Source organism: Amphiura filiformis, chromosome 2 (genome assembly GCF_039555335.1).
Source record: "Amphiura filiformis chromosome 2, Afil_fr2py, whole genome shotgun sequence".
In the NCBI taxonomy this organism is placed as follows: domain Eukaryota; kingdom Metazoa; phylum Echinodermata; class Ophiuroidea; order Amphilepidida; family Amphiuridae; genus Amphiura; species Amphiura filiformis.
Window position 1 is genome coordinate 82,703,057 of NC_092629.1, and position 10,191 is coordinate 82,713,247.

The window sequence follows — 10,191 nt, forward strand, 5'->3', positions numbered from 1 at the left end:
GACTTTTAATTAGTTCAATTAAGCGGAAAGTTTGCTTATTTGAAAATGTCAGTGAACAATTTTCACAAATCTTTAGCAATATATAGTGGGTAAAAATTAAATATTGTGCTTCAAATTGATAGGCAAAAAATTGCCGTCGCCCCATTGGACTGACAGTATGTCTTGCTTTTCCCATTGGTCGGCCATAATCCCCTCCATTATCATGTCCTTTTGGCATATCCCTTAATAACAAGGGACACATAATTATTTTACAGTCCTTTTGGCCATCGAGTGAAACATTTGAGCAGTTTTAGATGGTTTTCATTTCTTTAGAATGATGACGGTTTATAATGTGATTTTAAGTACTATTTCGAGCTATGCATCGTAAACCGCGTACCAGAAAAAAAGAACAGATCAAATGAAGCGATCAACTATGCTAATAACAAAAGGAGAAAATAAATATTATCATAGCACGGGAAAAGAACTGCTTAAACCACTCAATGTACTACGATAGTAATTACCGGTGATAAACTCAAGAAATCGGAAATTGGCGCCAGCACGGGAATCAAAACTCTATGCATGCTAGAATCACGCATTGTGATTATTGTGGTCTTAAGATTTCCCCGGAATTGACTAGGTTTGTTTGTCTTTTATTTATTAATGTCCTTACCCCAGCTAATGATGATGTAAACAACTCTTAAATTTCTCTCAATGCCGAAAACGAGCACTATCATACGGTAAAGATGTAGAGCTTCGACGAGCATGCAGCAAAATACTGACATGAGCATGTTATACCGCAAAATGGTTGCTGCAAGACATGCGATCTGATGAAGAAGAACACCAGGGCATAAACTATAACATGAAACAGCAGATTTATTTATATCAAATAGCAGAGTATAGCTCAAAGTTTGAAGGAGATGATAGATTCCATGGTATGTGTGTCAGTCATTAGCAATTTGCGACAAACCTAGGTCCATACAGTAGGAAGGAGCACCTCGTGCCTCGTTTCACAGATATTGAATAGACATGTTCAAAACCGTAATTATTATATAAGACATAACAATTAAATATTGTTATTCTTGTTTTGTCAAATTAAGATCCAATGACTCTTGATAGTGTTGTTCATTCTTGCTATACATGGGTGGATTCTATAAACTATATAATATGTGGGAAATGACTGAAAGCCAATAAAGCTAGATATGTTTATCCCTATTTAGAAAAGAAACAAGGAAAAGAAACATGCAAAAATTGAGACTTTTCAATAATGAAATCGACCATGAAAGTTATTCAAAAATTAGTAAATATTTTACTTATGTTGTTTTCTTACCAATGTGTCTAAAGCATTGCTTATATGAAGAGCTTAGTTTTAAAACCCTTACATAAACTTGCCGAATTTTGAGAACACATCAAAAATCATCAAAAAATCACTGATATATGGGGGTTTGCAACAAAAGCAGTTTTTGGTGGGATGCTCATCCTACCCAAGCATCCCACCAAAAACTGCTTTTGTTGAAATTCCCTTATATCAATGATTTTTTTGATGTGTTCTCAAAATTCGGCAAGTGGATGTAAGGGGTTTTGAAACTAAGCTCCTGACTTACAGCAACTATTATGTGCAATTCAGTCCATACCTGATTCGATTTTGCGCTGCTGCTTGCAAGGGTCATAAAGTACGCTAATGCCATTGCGGTCATCAGGTTGCCATGGATCAATATTCTTTCCTTATCCAAGGATGTTCGTTTCCTACGTAAAATACAGTTTGGAGAAAAGGATATTAACAATCATTATTATTTGTTTTAATTTGTATTGTAGTTTTATGAATTTAAATTGAGCTTTATATTTATCATTTATTTTTAACCCCCATCATACTAACGGGGCGTACAGCCCCTAAAGTTTTTCATCCAGCATATAACGCCCGTATATATACTCCAAGTCAAACGACTTTTAAAAGCTAATCGTCGATCCATCTTTTGCGCTTATTTTAAGTTTAACACACCACCTTAAAGCTCAACCGTCAAAAATAAGATGAAGTGGGTCTACAGTGCAATGCATAGGTCCCTACACTAAAATACATGATATTCAGGCTCTTGGCAGATTATTCAGGGTAAACTATGTTAAGGGTAAACTATGTTAAGATAGACATTGCCTTTCATATCTGGAGCAAAACTTAACAATATTGCTTTAGAATTAGATTAATTTTAATTCAGATGTATTAATCAGTATCATGTCTATGATTGTTTATCATTATAATCTTAAACGAAAAGTCCACATACCACATGATTGCACAGATGACCAAACCAATAAACAATGCGGCGAGAGAAGTACCGATGAGAACTTTTACCACCTTGTCAATCACGGGTGAGTAATTATTGGTAACACCCTATAATGGTGGGTAAAATATATAATTTTGTGATTTTTTAAGGTTAAACGTGTGTATATGGTATCGATGCACAGTTATGGCATTACATGTGATGTCGCATCCGTAACCAGCAAACCGACATTATTTGATATAGTGATTTTTTGTTGTTGAAAATTGGCATATATGTTTTTAATAATGCTCCCTTTAATTTTTCTTTTTAAGTCTCATCAGTCAAAATTAAGTAATTAATTAGTAATTAATTAATTAATTAATTAATTAAATGTGGCGTATAGTGAAATTTTGTGTTTTCCATAGTGGCGAAATGATATCGACAAAATGAAAAACATTGCATGTCATAGTGGCGTAAGCCACTATGGAATGAAGCCGACGAAAAGTAACACCATAACGTATACGCGGCGATCGAGGTGGCGTAAGGTGACAGTTAGGTTAGGGTATTGCGTTTTGCGTGTTGTCCATAGTGACGTATGGTTTTGTACTTATGTTTTTCAGTTTGCCAGCAACATTATGTATTTATTTCTTTTGAAAAATATAAAAATTTAATGAATGTCTGATTTACACAAGTCGATTTAAAATTGGCATTTCTTCACACCCGATTTTCTCGAAAAGTTGTTTAGTCGGGGTGCCCCACTATACGCCACTATGGAATACAGCCGACGACATGTAATCGTCAGGAATGCGGAATGGGCAGTTTTCAATATACTTTCTTAAGTCCGATATTATATGCGTGGCTTTGTGGGAGATTTTCCGTTGTGACAGATACTGCTGTAGGTTCTATTTTTATTTTTGATATTTTCTGCAGCGAAAGATGTAACAGACACTATAGATTACCTTTAACCCTAACTCCCCCATATACCACTAAATATTACAGGCTGGGAGGGATCGGGCAACACACAAAGGACACCTCAGATCAAGCCCACCTCATGGTCACGAGCATTAGAGTTAATAAGGCACGGGAGGGGTCGGAAAATACGCGTAGGGCACCTCCAACCGGTCCCACCTCAAGATCAAGAGCATTAGAGTTAATAAGGCCCAGGGAGTGATAGGACAACATGCGTAGGGCACCTCCGATCAAGCCCACCTCAAGATCAAGAGCATTAGAGTTAATAAGGCATGGGAGGGGTCGGGCAACACACGTAGGGCACCTCCAACCAATCCCACCTCAAGATCAAGAGCATTAGAGTTAATATGGTCTGGGAGGATCGGGCCACACGCGTGGGGCACCTTCGATCAAGCCAACCTCAAGATCAAGAGCATTAGAGTTAATAAGGCATGGGAGGGGTCGGGCAACACATGTAGGGCACCTCCGGCCAAGCCCACTTCAAGATCAAGAGCATTAGAGTTAATAAGGCCCAGGGAGTGATAGGGCAACACGCGTAGGGCACCTCCGATTAAGCCCACGATTAAGATCCAGAGCATTAGAGTAAAATGTGACCACCTAAAATTTAGCCAAAAAAACACCATGGAAAAAGTGAACAACGTTTTAGAGCAATTACAATTATCCTGAAGGTATAATCACAGTGAGAGGCAACATGAGCCCGTTCATGCCATAACTAAACCAGAAGTAATGCCCTGCAATGCCACGCCCTCTAGTTTATGCCCCAACCACCCTCCTTTTCAGTACCATGCTCAATACCCATATAATATGCCCCAAATAATACAAACTGTGAGCTTTTTTCCCCTTCATCGGCATCTTGACTAAGCCCCCTCAGTGAGTTTTTTTTTATGGACTAGAATAAATAATTTTCACAACACAAAATGTGCATTGCGCAGTTTACAAATGACTGACCAACATGACATGTTTCATTTTCATTAAGAATTTTAAAGATATTATTAAAAAAGCCAAAGAGAGTGATTACCTTCGAAAATTCGAAAAGTACAGCAAAGGTTGTAAGATGGGTAAATCCACAGCTTTGGAGTTTATCATTAGTATCTGCCTTATACGTCAATGAACCTTCTTGCGACCACAGACTATATAATATTAGACAAAGACAATAATAATAATTATAATTTTGAGTCTCTAATCGGTGAAAGATTTGACATCAGAATGGGGTCACCGTGGCTTACAGTGATTGACAAGCCTGTGTGAAGCAATGAATGAGCGGGATTGTAGGAAATAAACATTTTAATGGCCCGCTTTGCGTATATTAAATTAACAAAAATAAGAATACATGGCCTTATAAGTCTGCAGTGTGCAATTTTAAAAGACATTCAAAGATATGAAAAATGAACAAAAATAAGTCACATTTCAACATCCATAAACATGATAAAATACCTGTTCACTACCATAAGTCGATTCCGCTCTCCCGAAAGAATGAGAAAAACAATATACTTAAACAAACTTATAAATATGATAAAGCCACGAAGAACAAAAATTCACATCAAAGAAGCAAATAGGAACGACACAGTTGCTTCGCATGGTAATTTCCGACTAATACACGATTTATATAACATAAACATTACACAAAAACATTTAGCATAAAAGTAGACGAAACAAAAATAACCAAAAAAGTAGTCGTTAACGAACAGAGTGCAGGTGTACAATGTCTCTAAAATTTATGTCATCATCCACACTTCACACAACTTACTATTAACTTACTTGTTTTCGACATCCCAAAATGCACAAACTAGCTGGCTGGACTCGCTGGTTTGCTTTGAAGTATTCTGACTACGAGGATCCTGTCAAACAAGGAATTTTACAAGCCAGTGAAGCCTCAGCATTGTTTTATAAAAACTTTAAGAAGCAATGTTTTATTTTTTTTTGTACAACAAATACATTAATTTCTACCAGTAGAGTAACTTCTAATGTGAATTATGACTGGTGAATCTTGGCTACAGCTCGTTTTTATTTATAACATTTTTGGCAATTTTGATTCAATTGTTCAATTAGAAGATAAAGAAAAAGTATTTATAACATTTCGATTTAAAAAAATGCAACCTTCTAATATTACACAAGAGTTACAACTAACCCTAATTCTCTAACTATGTTTATATATGCTTTTATACACCGAGTTGCTTTTACTGGGTTCTTGCTATGATTGACAATTAATTACCTTTAGAGTGAAAGTAATATGTAACGGATTGTCTCCATCCTCATGCTTCCTCAAATTTCGATTTAAATCAAAGAGATTGATGGACACCAACGCACTTCTTACATGTCTTAGCCCGTATACTGTGTCCATGTCATCATTTGAGATTTCCCAAATGACGACTGTCAGATAACCTGTCACAAAAACATTTTTATTAAGAATGTTATGTGTCTCATATCTATTGACCATTAAGAACAACTGTTAAATGCTGCGCTATAAAAGAGTACCATCCAAAGCATGTGCTTTTAGGGGAATATATATATGTTAATTTACTACCATTGTCAGATATATCCTCATATTACTCATTACAGTGATCTATAATCAAGGCTGTCTAGTACCCCTCCCATTGTACCTGATAAAACCCTTACTGACATCGGACTTATGCTAAATATGTCAGTAAGGGTTTTATCAGGTACAATGGGAGGGGTACTACACAGCCTTGATTATTGAAACTTAGTGGTTAAATATATTTCAAGTCATGTTTGGAAGTGATTTTAATGGTAATTCATAAGAAAAGAAAGAGGCTCACAAAGAAACATAATCATCGCAAACTTTACCCTAACTACACTTACCGGTTCCATTATGAAGGGCAGACTTGAGAAATTCCTTTGGAATTGTAATCGCCAAGTCACCATCGCTCTTGAACTGGAAATCTTCTTCCCAGTTTTTGTGTTCAAATAGGTAGAATACTACAGTAGATAATGTCAATATGAAATTATATTTTGTTAAACTATGAGGAAACATGATGTAGACAACTTTAAGGCTTATTCTCTCGAACAAGGGTAATTTCAACAGAAACATGTTTTTAAATTTTAAAAGTTGTTATCATTTATTCACAAACTAACCTTCCCCACAAATTCTTCAGGTGACGTAAACATAATGAATTATACTTTTCACGCCGGGATAAATTGCTAATGCATATGCAGTCAAATCTGGCATACATGTAGTTTCAATTTAAGAAGAAAACACATTGTTGACCAAATTAAAGAAAACAAAACCGTATCATTCTTTAGTTATTGAGGAAAGGACATCTAATGCATGACACATACAATCCATTTTATTTCTTTGATATCAATTTATTTACAGTTCCATTGCACAGATCCAATGATATAATGTTTGGCTCTTCAACCAAATTTATGGTAAAATTCATGCAAATGGTTGACAATAATTACGAGGACAGAAAATAAATATTTGACTTACCTATATCACTGCTATTACTTATTACTCCAGGTGTTGCATTATAAGGGAATGTGGAAGCCACATTTTCAAAGGCTGATATAGGTTGCACACCTATTGTTGTAGTGTCCATCATCATCATAGGGGCCGTATTTTGTGTTGTTATCTGCTGGGTTGTGATTTCAGGCTCTATATAGGAAAAAGTGTTGATAGATGATAAAACCACAAGTTTCGCCTGCCTTCACGACCACCTACTTTCAAGATTACTTTGGGCGATAGCAATTTTGTTTGGGAGTATGAAAGAGCTTATTTCCATAATAAATTAATTTTCGGGAGTGTCTCACCCTAGTAGGCCTAAACAGGACAAGTCCATCCCTACCCACTACTTGCCCCAGCTATGATCCCACCTTTACCTCACTCCTTGCCCACCCTACCTCATTAGGCCACGATTACGTCCACCATGTTTCGCTACCATACGCCTGACAGATCTGGACTTATTTTGTCCACAATTTCCGCTATAATTTTGCGAATATTTTTGCAAACATTAGGCAAATTACCTACTTAAGGTTGGTCTTAACCCTGGAATTATGAAAACTTTCGGGCTTCATAACTACTAAATTATTAGTCTAGTTCCAGAGATTGATACCTGTATATGAAATTTGGTGCATTTTCAAAAGTTGCAAATTAAAAAACGGAGCACGCGGATCTGTAGGTGAATGGCAGAGTACGACCATTAACATAGCCCGAAACAACCGCTAGGTCATATCGATCGCATCGTGCCCTAGTATTCATCAGTAAAGCACTGTAACAATCCATGCGTTTTAAATTAACAATTGAATAAAGCGCGCACTTCGGATAGTCGACATGGGTTCATCGTGGGCAAACAAGCTTGACCACATTGCCACGCTAAGCAATTTCGACCGCGTGTATCGTTTTGATTTGCAACTTTTGAAAATGCACCAAATGCCATAAACTGGTATCACTCCTTGTTACTGTTGAGTGTTTGGTAGTAAATTTGGTATCAAATTAGAGCTAACAAGATCCCGCACACGACCGTATCAATCAAATTGCCATAACAAGGTTTTGAAGTAGGACGAGTTACATGACTGCGGACTTTCTTTATTTGAGCAGTTTATTTAAATGTCGGTGTATAGAAAGATCATGATTACGTGTTTAAAACCTAATAGTAAACTAATTTAGGTAAACATTTTGTAAAATTGTTTTTAAACAGTTTAATAACATTCGGTTAGAATATTTTGCGTCACGTTTTCAAAAACGTATTATGAATGTTATAAAAACGTTTTTATACCCTGTATATATCCTGATATTTAAACCTTTTCAGTAAAATTGTGCGTTTGCGAATCCCTCCCATTACCCCACCTATTACACCCCAACCCTCCCCGCCTCATATGTCACCTCACCCCTTACCCCGCATATTACCAACAGCTCCAACATCCTTAACCCACCTACCGGTAGAATGCTCTATCGTTGTCGCCTCCATTGTCGCATCCGTTGTTGCCTCCGTCATCATCAGCTGTGTCGTTGGCCGCGTCGTCGAATCTGTCGTTGGCTCCATGACCTGGGTCGTCATCATGGAATCTATATGAAGAATAGTTAATAAATGATAAAGCAATGAGGTTCACGAACCACACGTTTCGCCTGCCTTTATGACCACCTGCTTTCAAGATTTAATCATAGATTGTGCAACCTTTTCTTTATTTGAATTGTTATATTAAATTTGAACATTTTGACACATGTTTGGTCAAATCGGAGCATTTTTATATTGTTGACCCCCATAGAAACTGAAATTTGAACTTTGACGTTTTTGAAAATAACTCACATGGTTGTATTAAACCTGTTGGATCGTGAATTACTTGACTGGGCCGAAAAAAATATCCGAAAACATTCATAATATAATTTAAATACTATGATACCTATTGTTCTGCCAGCACCATGTATAGCTTAAAAAACATAGCAAAGGCACGTGATTAATGGAGTTCCCAAACATTTCTCTCAATCATGAAATCATGTATACTCTATTGTGGTACCTGCACATGGTATTATATATTTATGATCATGATGATAGTACTGGAAATCTCTTTTGCCTAATCGTTTGAGCCATGCAAATGTATTAAGTTATGCTAATCTGCGCATAACAGATTCTCAAACGAAACCCACTCTTATCGGCAATTGGCTTTACTTATCACGGTGGCCTAGCGGAACGGGCACTGACTCATGATCGAAAGGTTGCCATCGACGCCATCGTGTTGTGCCCATGAGTAAGGCACTTTATCTCGATTACTCCTCTCCACCCAGGTGTTTAAATGGGTACCGGCATTCTTAAATGCTGGGAAGGTAACAGACTCGCTGTAGAGGAGGTGTAGCGATCCCCCTATAGCAACATTACATGGAGGTGTCTGGCCCAATCGCCAATGAAAGAGAGATGGGCACTCCGATCACTGTTTATACAGGATCGTCTCCTTTACCTTTACCTTTTATCCTATTTGCTACAAAATTGGAACAAGCTAAATCCGTTGGTACTAAACATACAACTAGCAAGACGTGTTTTGCAAGCTTTTGTCAGTGTTTTGTGTACATAATGTAGGTTTAACTCCAGTAAACAATAAAATTCATGTTTTAATCAAAATAATTGTTGCCCTTAATTTCGACAATTAAGGGCAACAATTGAATAAAAATGTATATGGAGCAATCACGCAAAATGAATTTGAACTATTTTCATTACCATGGTGTTTTGCTCAAATAATATGTTACAACCAAACAGTGGTGTACCCATAACCCAACTATAACCTCCTCCCTACCTTACCCTTATCTCGCATCATCCCTTAACCCACGCACCCCAACAGCACCTATACGCCTACTCCACATTACCCTCTTATACACTATTCTTATCACCACACCCCATCCATCCATCCCAAACATCACCCCACCACACCATATCGCACTCTATACGCACCACTCCACCACACCATTCAACACCCCTACCCCTTACACAGCCCCAAACGATATTTTTACCCTTTACCCCACATATTATACTTCCTATCACTACCCTACCCCTATTTTACTACAACCCTTACCCGACCCATCCCAAACCCCACCCACACCTTTACCCCCACCTACCCGTAGTAACGTCATCTGTTGTCATCGCCCCCGTCGTCACCTCCGTTGTCGCCTCCGTTGTCGTCCCCGTTGTCGCCTCTGTCATCACCCCCGTCATCGCCTCCGTTGTCGCCCCCATCGTCGCCTCTGTCGCTTCATCCGTCGTCGCCTCCGCCGTCGCCTCCGCCGTCGCCTCCGCCGTCGCCTCCGCCGTCGCCTCCGCCGTCGCCTCCGTCGTCGCCTCCGTCGTAGCTTCCTTCGTCGCCTCCGTCGTAGCTTCCTTCGTCGTCTCTAACTGCTCGGTCGTTACCTCATAATCTATGCGAAAAACCGTTGATAACTGATAACGCAATAAAGTTCACTAACCACAAGTATTGCCTGCCCTTATGACCACCTGCTTTCAAGATTTGTGTTGTTTAATCCTAGATTATGCAATCTGTTCTTTATTTGAAT